The 17,031-nt window shown below is 44.2% G+C and overlaps 1 protein-coding gene across 1 annotated transcript in view; it reads left to right on the forward strand.

The window, feature by feature from the left end:
• Nucleotides 1-17,031, forward strand: part of BRCA1 (BRCA1 DNA repair associated) — a 145,880-nt gene that overhangs the window by 23,781 nt on the left and 105,068 nt on the right. The gene's annotated exons all lie outside the window — the stretch shown is intronic.

The raw sequence follows: 17,031 nt of genomic DNA on the forward strand, positions 1-17,031 counted from the left end.
CTTTTTGGTTTCTGGTGCTGTATAAGGGAGCGTCCCTAAGGCCCACTAAATTACACGTTGGGGACGTTTTGTAGCCACCCGCCCCCTTTACACCAGTATTAATCATTTTGAAAAAGGGCTGGAAGTGTGACATGCCGGCCCATCGCTGACCTCAGAGGTGACGGCAGCTGAAGTGCTGGAACCAGGACCCTTATTAAGGCTCCATTCAGACGTCCGTAGTGCATCGCGGATCCGCAATACACCCGGCCGGCACCCTAATAGAAATGCCTATTCTTGTCAAGAATAAGACATGCTCTATTTTCTTGCGGAGCTGCGGACTGGAAGATCGTGGGCGCTCTCCGCATCCGTTCCATCCCCATATAGAATGAATAGGTCCGCACAATTGCAGGACTGTTGCGGACGTGTGAATGGAGCCTAAAGGTAATTGGGGATCTTTTTAGCAGTCGGACCCTCCACAGCTGCCCTGCTAAAAAAAATAAAAAAAAAATAAAAAAATATATATATAATTTTTTTAACAACCCTTAATGTGAGACTACCGTTTTATAAAAGCTGAATCAGAAGTCCCCTTTAATAATAAAGTTTTCATACATTGATATTGTAACAACCCTATATAACCATTACAGTATTGAGGTCAGGTTTTTGTATGCATGAGTAAATCCCAGCGAGTGCTTATAATCTTCAAGGCTTTTATTGCTTCATATTATATCCAATTCATGCATGGACGCGTTTCAGCATATCCAGCTTTCATCAGCTCAGGAAAGCTGGATATGCTGAAACGCGTCCATGCATGAATTGGATCTAATATGAAGCAATAAAGCTTTGAAGATCATTCTAAGCACTCGCTGGGATTTACTTTACTCACGCTGTGGTCTTGTGTCCTCCCGGTGCGGGTGCGCTCTGGGGGCCTAGTGGATGGTGTCTCTGGGCTGAACACTGTGCGCGGCGCCCTTCCTCTGATTTATCGTGTGCTTCTCTTTGTTCTGCCCTCATCCACTACTCCACGACCTTTCTTTTCATCCTTGCAAAATTATTTTTGGAAAGCGCTGTCCTCGGGTTTTAAGCTTTGTAGAAGTGACCTCCTTAGAATTGTCTTTGCTTGTATTGGACAATATCTGCCCAGAATGTTCTTTTTGTATTTTCACTGGAATTTGGAGAATCATGTTGTCGTCCTTAATTCGCTCTGCGTTGCGGACACTGAAAGCATCTTCTATGCTTCTGAGAGTTATGGTGTCCAGCTGACTAATCATACGCACTGGGTATTTCCACTTTGTTGGAGGCGTTGCACTTTATTCATTTCAGTTCCTTTTTGCCTATCGCGTCAGCAAACCTCTGACATTTCATAGGGCCAGGAGCCACCCATCACTAGGGCAGAGGAGCAGGGCGCAACGTGTAGGAACGATTGTGCGGTCTCAGGACCTGTTGAAGGTGCACTTTAAACTTAAACATAGATACGCTCCATCCTAGACCTAAAAATTCGGCCAGCTGCTGTAAAAGGTCTAAAATAACAAAAGAATTGGAAAGATACTTGCCATTTTTCTGCTTTGCGGCTTCCAGCACTGCACTCTTGTCACACACCACTGACGCCATCTTCTTGGCTGCAGCAGTGACATTCTGCACACCTAGGTCACTGTGCAGCCAATCGATGGCTTCAGCAGCATACAGGACATCACTGCTGAGGCCACTGATTGGCTGCAACAGTGTGGTGACGTGCAGGGAACACCACCGCTGCATCTGGGAGAACAAACAGCGGAGTGGAGCATGGCGCAGGGGAGGAAAGGGGTAAATATGGCTTTTATTGTTTATTTACACCATTTACAGTTTCTGCCCAAATCTTTATTTTACTTAGACAACCCCTTTAACATTTAATTGGTGTGGAGCTTAACCACCTCAGCCCCCAGTGCTTAAACACCCTGAAAGACCAGGCCACTTTTTACACTTCTGACCTACACTACTTTCACCGTTTATTGCTCGGTCATGCAACTTACCACCCAAATGAATTTTACCTCCTTTTCTTCTCACTAATAGAGCTTTCATTTGGTGGTATTTCATTGCTGCTGACATTTTTACTTTTTTTGTTATTAATCGAAATTTAACGATTTTTTTGCAAAAAAATGACATTTTTCACTTTCAGTTGTAAAATTTTGCAAAAAAAACGACATCCATATAGAAATTTTGCTCTAAATTTATAGTTCTACATGTCTTTGATAAAAAAAAAATGTTTGGGTAAAAAAAAAATGGTTTGGGTAAAAGTTATAGCGTTTACAAACTATGGTCCAAAAATGTGAATTTCCGCTTTTTGAAGCAGCTCTGACTTTCTGAGCACCTGTCATGTTTCCTGAGGTTCTACAATGCCCAGACAGTACAAACACCCCACAAATGACCCCATTTCTGAAAGTACACACCCTAAGGTATTCGCTGATGGGCATAGTGAGTTCATAGAACTTTTTATTTTTTGTCACAAGTTAGCGGAAAATGATGATTTTTTTTCTTTTCTTTTTTTTTCTTACAAAGTCTCATATTCCACTAACTTGTGACAAAAAATAAAAAGTTCTATGAACTCACTATGCCCATCAGCGAATACCTTGGGGTCTCTTCTTTCCAAAATGGGGTCACTTGTGGGGTAGTTATACTGCCCTGGCATTCTAGGGGCCCAAATGTGTGGTAAGGAGTTTGAAATCAAATTCTGTAAAAAATGACCTGTGAAATCCGAAAGGTGCTCTTTGGAATATGGGCCCCTTTGCCCACCTAGGCTGCAAAAAAGTGTCAAACATCTGGTATCTCCGTACTCAGGAGAAGGTGGGGAATGTGTTTTGGGGTGTCATTTTATATATACCCATGCTGGGTGAGAGAAATATCTTGGCAAAAGACAACTTTTCCCATTTTTTTATACAAAGTTGTCATTTGACCAAGATATTTATCTCACCCAGCATGGGTATATGTAAAAAGACACCCCAAAACACATTCCTCAACTTCTCCTGAGTACGGGGATACCAGATGTGTGACACTTTTTTGCAGCCTAGGTGGGCAAAGGGGCCCATATTCCAAAGAGCACCTTTCGGATTTCACTCCTCATTTTTTCCTGAATTTGATTTCAAACTCCTTACCACACATTTGGGCCCCTAGAATACCAGGGCAGTATAACTACCCCACAAGTGACCCCATTTTGGAAAGAAGACACCCCAAGGTATTCCGTGAGGGGCATGGCGAGTTCCTAGAATTTTTTTATTTTTTGTCACAAGTTAGTGGAAAATGATGATTTTTTTTTTTTTTTTTTTTTTCAAACAAAGTCTCATATTCCACAAACTTGTGACAAAAAATAAAAACTTCCATGAACTCACTATGCCCATCAGCGAATACCTTGGGGTCTCTTCTTTCCAAAATGGGGTCACTTGTGGGGTAGTTATACTGCCCTGGCATTCTAGGGGCCCAAATGTGTGGTAAGTAGGTAAATGACCTGTGAAATCCGAAAGGTGCTCTTTGGAATGTGGGCCCCTTTGCCCACCTAGGCTGCAAAAAAGTGTCACACATCTGGTATCTCTGTATTCAGGAGAAGTTGAGGAATGTGTTTTGGGGTGTCTTTTTACATATACCCATGCTGGGTGAGATAAATATCTTGGTCAAATGCCAACTTTGTATAAAAAAATGGGAAAAGTTGTCTTTTGCCAAGATATTTCTCTCACCCAGCATGGGTATATGTAAAATGACACCCCAAAACACATTCCCCAACTTCTCCCGATTACGGAGATACCAGATGTGTGACACTTTTTTGCAGCCGAGGTGGGCAAAGGGGCCCATATTCAAAAGAGCACCTTTCGGATTTCACAGGTCATTTTTTACAGAATTTGATTTCAAACTCCTTACCACACATTTGGGCCCCTAGAATGCCAGGGCAGTATAACTACCCCACAAGTGACCCCATTTTGGAAAGAAGAGACCCCAAGGTATTCGCTGATGGGCATAGTGAGTTCATGGAAGTTTTTATTTTTTGTCACAAGTTAGTGGAATATGAGACTTTGTATGAAAAAAAAAAAAATAAGCATTTTCCACTAACTTGTGACAAAAAATAAAAAATTCTAGGAACTCGCCATGCCCCTCACGGAATACCTTGGGGTGTCTTCTTTCCAAAATGGGGTCACTTGTGGGGTAGTTATACTGCCCTGGCATTTTCCAGGGGCCCTAATGTGTGGTAAGTAGGTAAATGACCTGTGAAATCCTAAAGGTGCTCTTTGGAATATGGGCCCCTTTGCCCACCTAGGCTGCAAAAAAGTGTCACACATGTGGTATCGCCGTATTCAGGAGAAGTTGGGGAATGTGTTTTGGGGTGTCATTTTACATATACCCATGCTGGGTGAGAGAAATATCTTGGCAAAAGACAACTTTTCCCATTTTTTTATACAAAGTTGGCATTTGACCAAGATATTTCTCTCACCCAGCATGGGTATATGTAAAATGACACCCCAAAACACATTCCCCAACCTCTCCTGAGTACGGCGATACCAGATGTGTGACACTTTTTTGCAGCCTAGATGCGCAAAGGTGCCCAAATTCCTTTTAGGAGGGCATTTTTAGACATTTGGATACCAGACTTCTTCTCACGCTTTGGGGCCCCTAGAATGCCAGGGCAGTATAAATACCCCACATGTGACCCCATTTTGGAAAGAAGACACCCCAAGGTATTCAATGAGGGGCATGGCGAGTTCATAGAAATTTTTTTTTTTTGGCACAAGTTAGCGGAAATTGATATTTTTAATTTTTTTCTCACAAAGTCTCCCGTTCCGCTAACTTGGGACAAAAATTTCAATCTTTCATGGACTCAATATGCCCCTCACGGAATACCTGGGGGTGTCTTCTTTCCGAAATGGGGTCACATGTGGGGTATTTATACTGCCCTGGCATTCTAGGGGCCCTAAAGCGTGAGAAGAAGTCTGGAATATAAATGTCTAAAAAATTTTACGCATTTGGATTCCGTGAGGGGTATGGTGAGTTCATGTGAGATTTTATTTTTTGACACAAGTTAGTGGAATATGAGACTTTGTAAGAAAAAAAAAAAAAAAATTCCGCTAACTTGGGCCAAAAAAATATCTGAATGGAGCCTTACAGAGGGGTGATCAATGACAGGGGGGGTGATCAATGACAGGGGTGGTGATCAATGACAGGGGGGTGATCAATGACAGGGGGGGTGATCAATGACAGGGGGGGTGATCAATGACAGGGGGGGTGATCAATGACAGGGGGGGTGATCAATGACAGGGGTGGTGATCAATGACAGGGGGGTGATCAATGACAGGGGGGTGATCAATGACAGGGGGGTGATCAGGGAGTCTATATGGGGTGATCACCACAGTCATTGATCATGCCCCTGTAAGGCTTCATTCAGACGTCCGGATGCGTTTTGCGGATCCGATCCATGTATCAGTGCATCCGTAAAAATCATGCGGACATCTGAATGGAGCTTTACAGGGGGGTGATCAATGACAGGGGGGTGATCACCACAGTCATTGATCATGCCCCTGTAAGGCTTCATTCAGACGACCGGATGCGTTTTGCGGATCCGATCCATGTATCAGTGCATCCGTAAAAATCATGCGGACATCTGAATGGAGCTTTACAGGGGGGTGATCAGGGAGTCTATATGGGGTGATCACCACAGTCATTGATCATGCCCCTGTAAGGCTTCATTCAGACGTCCGGATGCGTTTTGCGGATCCGATCCATCTATCAGTGCATCCGTAAAAATCATGCGGACATCTGAATGGAGCTTTACAGGGGGGTAATCAATGACAGGGGGGTGATCACCACAGTCATTGATCATGCCCCTGTAAGGCTTCATTCAGACGACCGGATGCGTTTTGCGGATCCGATCCATGTATCAGTGCATCCGTAAAAATCATGCGGACATCTGAATGGAGCTTTACAGGGGGGTAATCAATGACAGGGGGGTGATCAGGGAGTCTATATGGGGTGATCACCACAGTCATTGATCACGCCCCTGTAAGGCTTCATTCAGACGTCCGGATGCGTTTTGCGGATCCGATCCATCTATCAGTGGATCCGTAAAAATCATGCGGACGTCTGAATGGAGCTTTACAGGGGGGTAATCAATGACAGGGGGGTAATCAATGACAGGGGGGTGATCAGGGAGTCTATATGGGGTGATCACCACAGTCATTGATCACGCCCCTGTAAGGCTTCATTCAGACGTCCGGATGCGTTTTGCGGATCCGATCCATCTATCAGTGGATCCGTAAAAATCATGCGGACGTCTGAATGGAGCTTTACAGGGGGTTGATCAATGACAGGGGGGTAATCAATGACAGGGTTGTGATCAGGGAGTATATATGGGGTGATCAGGGGTGATTAGGGGTGATCAGGGGTTAATAAGTGACGGGGGGGGGGTGTAGTGTAGTGTAGTGGTGCTTGGTGCTACTTTACTGAGCTACCTGTGTCCTCTGGTGGTCGATCCAAACAAAGGGGACCACCAGAGGACCAGGTAGCAGGTATATTAGACGCTGTTATCAAAACAGCGTCTAATATACCTGTTAGGGGTTAAAAAAAACACATCTCCAGCCTGCCAGCGAACGATCGCCGCTGGCAGGCTGGAGATCAACTCTCTTACCTTCCGTTCCTGTGAGCGCGCGCGCCTGTGTGCGCGCGTTCACAGGAAGTCTCGCGTCTCGCGAGATGACGCGTATATGCGTGACTGTGCGCAGCGCTGCCACCTCCGGAACGCGATCCTGCGTTAGGCGGTCCGGAGGTGGTTAATATCCCACTTCATTTCAGAAGTCCTATTTGCTGAGGTGCATGAATTGGTGACCTGTGCAGCTCTGTACAGGGTCCTGCAGTGAAGACCGGTGTAGTTGTACCATTAGCCACCACCGGATTTCTCTCCCAAAGCTCAAAGGGGCCGTCTCACTTCAGCAAATGACATTTATCATGTAGACAAAGTTAAAGGGGTTGTTTGCTTTTTTTGTAATATTTATATCTGTATCGGGGAGGAGGGGGTCTGACTTCCAGCACCCCAGCCGTGCTGATCAGCAGTTTTGAAGAGAAAGTGGCACTCGTGCAAGCGCAGCCTTTCCTTCATTGTTCACCTGCTCGTCATCACAACCACAGCACTGGGCAGATGTAATTACATCTCAGCCGTCCCATTCACGTCAGTGGGACAGCTCCTTCCTACTCACTTGAAATTGTTGTAATGACACCTGCTCACCGCAGTGGTTGCGATAGCGATCAGGTAAGCAGTGAAGAGAATGCAGCGCTCGTACGAACTCTGCTACGTACAGCTGATTGTCGGGGTTGCCAGAAGTTGGCCCCCCACCGATCTGGTATTAATGACCAATCCTTTAATACAAGACACTTACTAATGTATTGTGATTGCCCATATAGATTTTTCTTTCCCGTCACATTATGCACTGCTCGTATCCAGGGATTTCGACCACCCTTCAATCCATCAGCAGTGGCCGTGCTTGCACACTTTTTCCTAATTGTCTACTTGAGAAATGCCAGTTGCTGAAATGAGACAACCCCTTTGAAAGGTAGCCCAAAGCTGCATTTTAAATTAGTATAGAAGGCCGAAAAAAGACATTTGTCCGTCCAGTCCGGCCTGTTATCCTGCAAGTTCATCCAGAGGAAGGCAAAAAAAAAAAACAACTCCAATCAGGCAATCTGAATAACTCCCTGGATCAATGACCCCTCTCTAGTAGCCATAGCCTGTAATATTATTACACTCCAGAAATACATCCAGGCCCCTCTTGAATTCCTTTATTGTACTCGCCATCACCTTCTCCTCAGGCAGAGAGTTCCATAGTCTCACTGCTCTTACCGTAAAGAATCCTCTTCTATGTTTGTGTACAAACCTTCTTTCCTCCAGACGCAGAGGATGTCCCCTCGTCACAGTCGCAGTTCTGGGGATAAATAGATGATGGGAGAGATCTCTGTACTGACCCCTGATATATTTATACATAGTAATTAGATCTCCCCTCAGTCGTCTTTTTTCTAAAGTGAATAACCCTAATGTTGATAATCTTTCAGGGTACTGTAGTTGCCCCATTCCAGTTATTACTTTAGTTGCCCTCCTCTGGACCCTCCCCAGCTCTGCTATGTCTGCCCGGTTTAAGGGAGCCCAGAACTGTACACAGTACTCCATGTGTGGTCTGACTAGTGATTTGTAAAGTGGTAGGACTATGTTCTTATCATGGGCATCTATGCCCCTTTTGATGCAACCCATTATCTTATTGGCCTTGGCAGCAGCTGCCTGACACTGTTTTTTGCAGCTTAGTTTGCTGTTTATTAACCCTTTCACGACTGCAATCTGTATATATACGTGATAGCTGCACATGCCCCGTGCAGCTACCACGTATATACACGTTCTGGCAGCTCTTTAATCCAAGCGCTGCAAAGCGCTTGGATTTAAGCTTCTGCCCCTGTCCTGCTGCTGTCACGGACAGCATACAGTGCGGTAATGCCGGCAAGGGGCCAATCAGAGTGGCCCCTTGCCGGCAATCGATCCGATTGGTTAGTCTGTGCAGACTAACCAATCGGATCGCGGCAGTGTTAAAATGCCGGTTTCAGGCTCTGATCTGCGCTCTGCAGATCACAGCCTGAAATCGGTAATGTGTCCTGAAGCCCCCTCTGTGCCCCCTCCTTGTTCATGTCCTGCCCCCGATGCGGTCCTGCCCCCGATGCGGTCCGCCCCCTCCTGCACCGATCTGTGCCTCCTTCGTGTCGATCATCTTATCCTGCCCCCCCGAAGCGGTCCGCCCCCTCCTGCCCCGATCTGTAAGTAAAATGCTGCCCCCCCTCCCCCGTTTCCAGCGGTGCCCCCTGCCCCCGATGCGGTCCCCCTTGTGTGTGTGTGTGTGTGATGGCGGCGGCTCCATTCCTGAGCCGCCGCCATCAGCAGCGTGTGTCAGCTCTATGCTGACACTGCTGTAACCCCATAGATGCCGCAGTAGCGGCATCCATGGGGGTAATAGAGGGAGGGGGCCCCCTCTCTCTCAACCATCAGGGCTGCTGCGATCGCAGCGCCCGATGGTTGCCATGGCAACCGGACGCTTTGCAAAGGCGTCCGGTTGCCATGGTATAGGCGTCCAGTGCTGCCACCTACAGGCATCTGATTGTATTATACTTTGCAATGCAAGAGCATTGCAAAGTATAGTACAACCATCAGCCCCACTGGATCTTCAAGATCCAAAAGGGAACTGATAAAAAAAAATGTGAAAATAATAAAAGTAAAAATAAATAAATAAAAATGTAAAAAATAAATTTCCTTTTCCTATAAAAAAAAAACAAACAAACAGAAAACCACACATATTAGGTGTCACCGTGTCCGTAACGACCATTTCTATAAATATATCACATCATCAACCCCGTCCAATAAACACCATAAAAAATAAAAAATAAAAACGGTGTAAAAAAAATAAGCCATTTTTGTCACTTTACATCACAAAAAGTGCAACACCAAGCGATCAAAAAAGGCAAATATACCCCAAAATAGTACCAATCAAACCGTTACCTCATCCCGCAAAAAATGAGCCCATATTTAAGACAATCGCCCAAAAAATAAATAAGCTATGGCTCTCAGACTATGGAGACACTAAAACATCATTTTTTTTTGGTTTCAGAAATGCTATTATTGTGTAAAACTTAAATAAATAAGAAAAAGTATACATATTAGGTATTGCCACATCCGTAACGATCTGCTCTATAAAACTGTCACATGACCTAACCCCTCAGATGAACGCTGTAAAAAAAAACAAAAAAAACCTGTTCCAAAACAGCCAATTTTTTGGCCACCTTGTCCCATAAAGTGTAATAATGAATGATCAAAAAATCCTATGTACCCAAAAATGGTACCAATAAAAACCTCAACTCTTTCTGCAAAAAATGAGCCCCTGCACAAGACGATCGATAGAAAAATAAAAAACATATGGCGTTCAGAAAACCAATCCAGCAAAATCTGCCTTCCAAAAACCTTGCGGCGCTCCTTCCATTCTGCGCCCTGCCGTGCGCCCTTACATCAGTTTACGACCACATGTGGGGTGTTTCTGTAAACCGCAGAATCAGAGTAATAAATATTGAGTTTTGTTTGGCTGTTAACCCTTAATGTGTTAATGAAAAAAATGTAATAAAATAGAAAATCTGCTAAAAAAGTGAAATTTAGAAATTTCATCTCCATTTTCCTTTAATTCTTGTGGAACACCTAAAGGGTTAATAATGTTTGTAAAATTGGTTTTGAATACCTTGAGGGGTGTAGTTTCTCCAATGGGGTCATTTATGGGGTTATCCACTATGTAGGCCCCACAAAGTGACTTCAGACCTGAACTAGTTCTTAAAAAGTGGGTTTTGGAAATTTTCTTAAAAATTTTAAGAATTGCTTCTAAACTTCTAAGCCTTCTAACGTCCTAAAAAAATAAAATAACATTTCCAAAATGATGCCAACATAAAGTAGACATATGGGGAATGTTATGTAATAAATATTTTATGAGGTATCACTTTCTGTTTTAGAAGCAGAGAAATTGAAATTTAGAAAATTGCAAATTTTTAAATTTTTTGGGTAAATTTGGGATTTTTTTTTAAAAAAAGGAGATATATATTGACTCAAATTTATGACTGTCATGAAGTACAATGTGTCACGAGAAAACAATCTCAGAATGGCGTGGATAAGTAAAAGTGTTCCAAAGCTATTACCACTTAAAGTGACGCATGTCAGATTTGTAAATTTTGACCTGGACACTGGGGCATCAATGACCTTTGGTCATGAAAGGGTTAAAATTCCTAGATCCTTTTCCATGTCAGTGTTACCCAGTGTTTTATCATTTAGTATGTACGGGTGACTTGTAAAGTTATGTACATGGGAAGGAATAATACATTTGTCAGTGTTAAACCTCATCTGCCACTTATCTGCCCAAGCCTCCAGTCTATCCAGATCCCTCTGTAGTAGTATACTGTCCTCATCAGTGTTAATTACTTTACACAGTTTAGTGTCATCTGCGAAAATTTATATTTTACTATGCAAGCCTTCTACAAGATTATTAATAAATATATTGAAGAGAATAGGGCCCAATACTGACCCCCGAGGTACCCCACTAGTGACAGTGACCCAATCTGAGTGTGTACCGTTAATAACCACCCTCTGTTTTCTATCATTGAGCCAGTTACTTACCCATATACAGACGTTTTCTCCCAGTCCGAGCATTCTCATTTTATATACTAACCTTTTATGTGGTACAGTGTCAAATGCTTTGGAGAAGTCCAGATATACGACATCCATTGATTCGCCGCTGTCAAGTCTAGAACTTACCTCCTCATAGAAACGGATTAAATTAGTTTGACATGACTGATCTCTCATGAAGCCATGCTAATAGGCCATCATTATTGAATCGACGGGGGTCCGACACCCCACACCTCCACCAATTTGCTGTTCTGCAGTAGCTCTGGAGAAAGAACTATACAGCTCCATCTGTGGCTTGCTGCAGCACTGCTCCCATTCATTTCAGGGGGACCACTCTGCAATAACCAGCTCCATTCTCTGCACACAATGGACAGAGATGTGTAGTTCTGTCTCCAGAGCTCCTGCAGAACAGCTGAGGCCGGGGGTTCAGAGTGTCGGACCCTCGCTGATCAGATCTTGCCGGACTATCGTGAGGATAGGTGATCAATATCAAAGGAACAGCAAACCGCTTTAGTGCTCTCGCATACACACTTACTGTATATGCCACTGGTCAAGTAGGGATGAAGTGGATATGTCATAGTTTTTGGGTGAGTTGGATCCAGACAAGGTCCTCTTGACAACACTGCATCAGACAGGTTCTTAGGGGGCTACTGCTTTTTGGGAAGTGCTTCCTATTGAAACGCTCATCCTTTTAAACTAGATTATAATGCAGAGTTGTGTAGATCTTTCTGTGTGGTTGGGGATTTTATGTGAAGTATAAAAAAATGTATGACTAAAGATCTGAGGTAGGTTCCCAATCCACTGGTGGTTGAGCTTTGCCTTGTTACACAGCATTGCTCTGCAGCAGTCTTGAGCTCTGTTCTTGCCTGTCTTCTGAGCTCATGTGATTTGACATCCGCCATCAGACGGTTCCTCTTCCACGGACAGTTTCATTTTCTTTGGCTGCCTGCTTAAACATCTAAATTGGTATTTGGAGATCTCTTGATCCGTGGAGACTGCACAGCTCATTTAACTATCCGAGCACAGTGAGGCGGTCAGTGAAGAGTGTGATGATTCCTCCCCTGTGTTTGCTGGATAGCAGGGACTCGTGGAAGAGCAAAAAGGTCTTCTCCAGTTAGTCAGGCCACATGTATCGGGGTAGATGTTTCTGACTGATATTCTAAGTGTCCTCTTCCTAGATATGTTAGGCCAGAAGATGATGCATGTGTGTATATATGGACTTCTTCTGATCACCCAGTCTGTCCGTCAAGGAGCATGGTGATGTTGGTGCACACTGGGCAACCACACAATGCCTGGTGAGTATCCTAGTAATAGAACAGGACACATGCGCCATATTCTTCAGCCTCTCCAACTGTACAGCCTAGCGTGCACATACATATCTGTCAAATTGGTTGAGGTTGGAGGGATACCTCCTACTTAGTCAGTCCCAGTAACCGCCAAGTAATGTCTGCATGCCACAGAAGTGTATTCTTGCTCTCCATGCAGGTGCCTATAGGTTTGAGTTCACCTGTTTTGAGATGCCTCCCATGGAGATCCAACACATTGCCTTTGTCCATGTGGGGAGACGCTAAACTTTTGTAAAACGAGCGGCCAGAGACCCTGTGCTTGGCTTTCCTGAGTGTGTGGAGTATAGAACCCATTTATAATTTCTATGAATCCATATGCCACATGCTCTGACAGCTGAGCAGAACTGATGGAAGCTCAGGGCAGCATTCTGGCCCTTCATTTTACAAACCCTTTAAAGGGAGTGGTCAGGTTTACAAGATTTGCTTTCTTCTAAAGGCAGTGCCACGCCGGTCTACAGGCTATATCTAGTATTGCATCTCTGCCCCCGTTCACTTCCGAGGAACTGTGCTGCTATAGCCTCATTCACATGTCAGTGTTCGGTCAGTGATTTCAATCAGTGATTGTGAGCCATAACCAGGATTGGAGCCCCCACAGACATAAGGTGTAAGGGAAAGATCTGCATCTGTTCTGTGTTTAGAGCCACATCTGGTTTTGGCTCAAAATCACTGATGGAAAACACTGACCGAACACTGACGTGTGAATGAGGCCTATACCAGACATAACCCATGGATTGTTTCTGGAAGCAGGCAGCCCTGTTTTTCTAAATCTGGACAACCCCTTTAATCTAGTGTTAACCAGTAGTTTGTTTGGAGGACAGAAGAAAGTGTGGAAGCTTGATAGTAGGACATATCAAGGCTTAGCAGCATTTTACCTTTTGGACTTTTGCGGAATTTTGATAGGGTGATGTTAATATGAGTTTTCTATTAGACCGCCTGATATTCGGGCAGGACAAGCTCTGATGGACGATTATCACGTCCATCGTTTGGACTGGCCTAGTACACAGGATGATGCCAATGAATGGGGAAGGAATGATCGCTGCCACAGTGGTTTCTACCTCATTCAGTTCGGCTGATTATTGGCAGTACATCCCTGATTAGGTGGGGGATCATGCATTTTTCATCCTGATGAAAGATCAGCCAACAAATGTTTGTTCATATGGGGCAATTATTGGGATTGAACATTCCTGTGAACTTTTGTTCATGATGATGGGCCCAAAAATTGTTTGGTTTGATGGGGTCCTAAGGTATTTCCGGTCCGTGTCCAATCCACATTTTTGGCGTATTGCAGGCAGACCCATTCATTTCTATGAGCAAAAAGTGCAGACAGCACATGGTTATCATCCATACACTGTCCGCATCCGAGTGGCCGTGCTACAGATAATAGAAAGTATCCTATTGTCCGTTTTGCGGACAAGAATATTAATTTTGACAATGGACCCCATGAAAAGTGTGGCATGCACATGACCGGTATCTGCATTTTGTGGATTCAGTCATGTGAACGTAGCCAAAGGTAGAAGGATCAGTAGTATGGATTCATGACCTGCTATGATTTTGGTCATCCCCCAACTGTGACCTTGATGCAGTGGCCATGTACTGTAGCGATAGCCATGTGGTTTAGAATACAAGTTCCTTGTAGGCCTCTATACCACTCCATGTGCTCAGAAAATTGCTTTATAGCAGGTCTAAGTTATTTTCCTTTTTAAAAGTCTGTCTTCTCTCATCAGTTGTAGACCCTTGATGTTCCTTCAGCTGCCGTTATAATTCTCAAGAACTTCTCTATGCGTCTCCCAAGACCTGTCTACGTAATGAGAACAAATAGCTGATGTTTAGGAAGTTAACACGGTCATGATGGCGCTGGTTTTCATAGATTAAATTCTTTCTTTCTTTGATCTCTGCACCACTGCAGTGCCTACTAGGTAATGTCCTCTAGGAGCTCATTGGTTAAATCTTTCATCTGCCCGTACACTGGTTTGTTAAAGCAATTAGCTACTGAAAACTCATTAAGTACAGTGAAGCCGCCAGCAATTAGTACTTCGGTGCACTAGCGCATTCTTAATAAACCCACAGGAGCTCATCTCCAGAGATGTAACACAAACGATAGAGCGGAGGAACTCATTTATACCACTCACGCATTCAATCAATAAACCACTGGTGGAAAATCAAGACAGGGCTCTGGATCAATGCTGTCTTTATAATCCCCAATCCCTCCTGTATAGCCGGGCCTTGCATACATACCATATATACCGGTTTACAAGCAGTCCTAAAATCTACACCTCAAATACGGTCCAAGGCCCTGAAGGGCAGTGTTATCACTATGAAGGCCCTTTTACACTGCTTTGGATCAGGACAGTTACCGGGCATGACCCTTGTATGAACGCTTGTTCCTGCCCCATCTAAAGGTTCCGCTCATCACCAATCACCCTGTGGATGTGCAGATGACAGGTAAGGAAACTGTATGGGGAGGAACAATCGGAATCGCCTCGATCACTCCAGAGAGGGAAGGAATATCCCTAGGAATGTTCACTCCCAATTATTGCCCTCTTTCTTGGGTCACCTATAAAAGGGGCGCCTTTTTGAGCGAACCAAAATGCATTATTTGTCCCAACTTGGACTAATTTTTGTTAATTTACACACAAAACATCATTTTTTAATTAGGAGCATATTTTTCCAAATGAGTCCAGTGTCTAGAGATTGCTGTTACGTACTGTATTTATGCTGCCCCCTGGGTGATCTTTCGCTTCAGCCTCCGAATCGGTCTCCACCTAATGTGACCAGGTCTGTGGTCACACATGCTCAGTCCCACCGCTATTACTTGATTAGTACAAGCCATTGAGAACTGGCCCACATTAGGGGAGCGTACTAAAAAGGAATCCAAAGAAAAACATGGGGCATCATAATCTGTATATACCGGCATAATGTAATGTGTTATTGCGGTTGTTCGTCCTCCGTACAGTTTCATTCGGCCCATTTAATGTTGATTAGTGCTGGTTATGGCCTCCGATCTGGCTGTCTCCCCGAAACTGGTCTCTGGATGACATCTGTAAGTTTTGGGTTGCAATGTATATAAAATATGAACATGGCTCTAAATGTGACCCTATTCTTTATACTGTGAAACCTTAAAGGGAATCTGGCACCACATACCTGTAACTAGAACCAGATGCTCGCTCATCATCATAATATAATTGCTCTTTTACACATCCTTATCCGTGACCTTATTTCTGTGCAATAAGGCTTTTAATTTTATGCAAATTAGCCGCATTGGTGCAACGGGGGCATTGTCGTAGCTTTGCTCGTTTTCTTGCTGACCATGCCCCTGCTGCTTTGACTGACAGGGCCAGGCAGTGTAGATGTAGTCACGCGTGGCTCTGAAATCTCTCTCCGCTCATGTGCAGTACATGGCTGGAGGTTGGCAGGCAGATAAGATCCAGACAAAAGACTGGTTGTCAGCATATAAGGGGTTAAAAGGAGCCTGTTCGGAACATCATGCCGGATGAACTGCGGGCAGTATGTAAAGATATACCGTACTTTAAAAACCATCCAGGAATGGGGAGCAGAGTCATGGGGGCAGCCCTCCACCCCCTCTGCACTCTGACTCTGCTTGATATGTCTTTTCCTATTTGGGTATAAGGAGAGACCTGTCAATCAAATTGAGCTGGGCGAGGAGAGGTAGCCAGGAGGCCAGCCCCATGATTCTTCTCCCCATTCCAGACTCCTCTCTCAACTAGGACCCAGATCTATGCCACAATTCTGTCTAAAAAGTGGCACAATCTGGCGCATCTATGGTTTCTAGATGAGGGGTGGGGCGTAGTGGAGCAGGGCGGGGCTTCACAGGAACGGTATGGAGCCTAAGATGATGCGCCTTGCTCCAAAAATTGCCCCACAATTCAGTCGTAAAATTTTGTCACAAAGTAAGAAGACCACTATAAGGTATAGAGTCAGAGATGAGTGCCTGTCCCTGCACCAGATCCATCATCCAGCCTGAGCCCCTGTGATAAATCTGGTGCCGGACTAGACCGCCTGGCTAAGCGCACACTATCTTTACCATCAGTAAATCTTGTCTTGTGTTTTCTCTGTAATCTCACAGCGTTTCACAGGAAAACCTAGTTGTTTGGTGTTTTATGCTCGAGGCATGAAGCTGCTGACAGGTTCCCTTTTAAATTCGTTATCGTTGAAGAGCAGTTGGCCTTTCTTTAAACGATTGTAATAATTCCCATAAAAAGCATATTCATATTACTCCTTTAGACCAACACACGACAGTAAGGGATTTTTTTTTTTTTTTTTTACATTTTACAACAGTTCATTTATTTATATATATATTTTTTTAATACTTTGTCATTTGGAGTTGATTTCTAATGGGTACCGATATGTTATTGATATTATATTAAAGGGCAGCTGTCAGCAGATTTGTATCTATGGCACTGGCTGACCCGTTACATGTGCGCTTGGCAGCTGAAGTTACTAGTGTTGGTCCCATGTTCACATGTGCCCAAATTGCTGAGAAAAGTGATGTAT

This window comes from Bufo bufo, chromosome 6, assembly GCF_905171765.1.
Source record: "Bufo bufo chromosome 6, aBufBuf1.1, whole genome shotgun sequence".
NCBI lineage: Eukaryota > Metazoa > Chordata > Amphibia > Anura > Bufonidae > Bufo > Bufo bufo.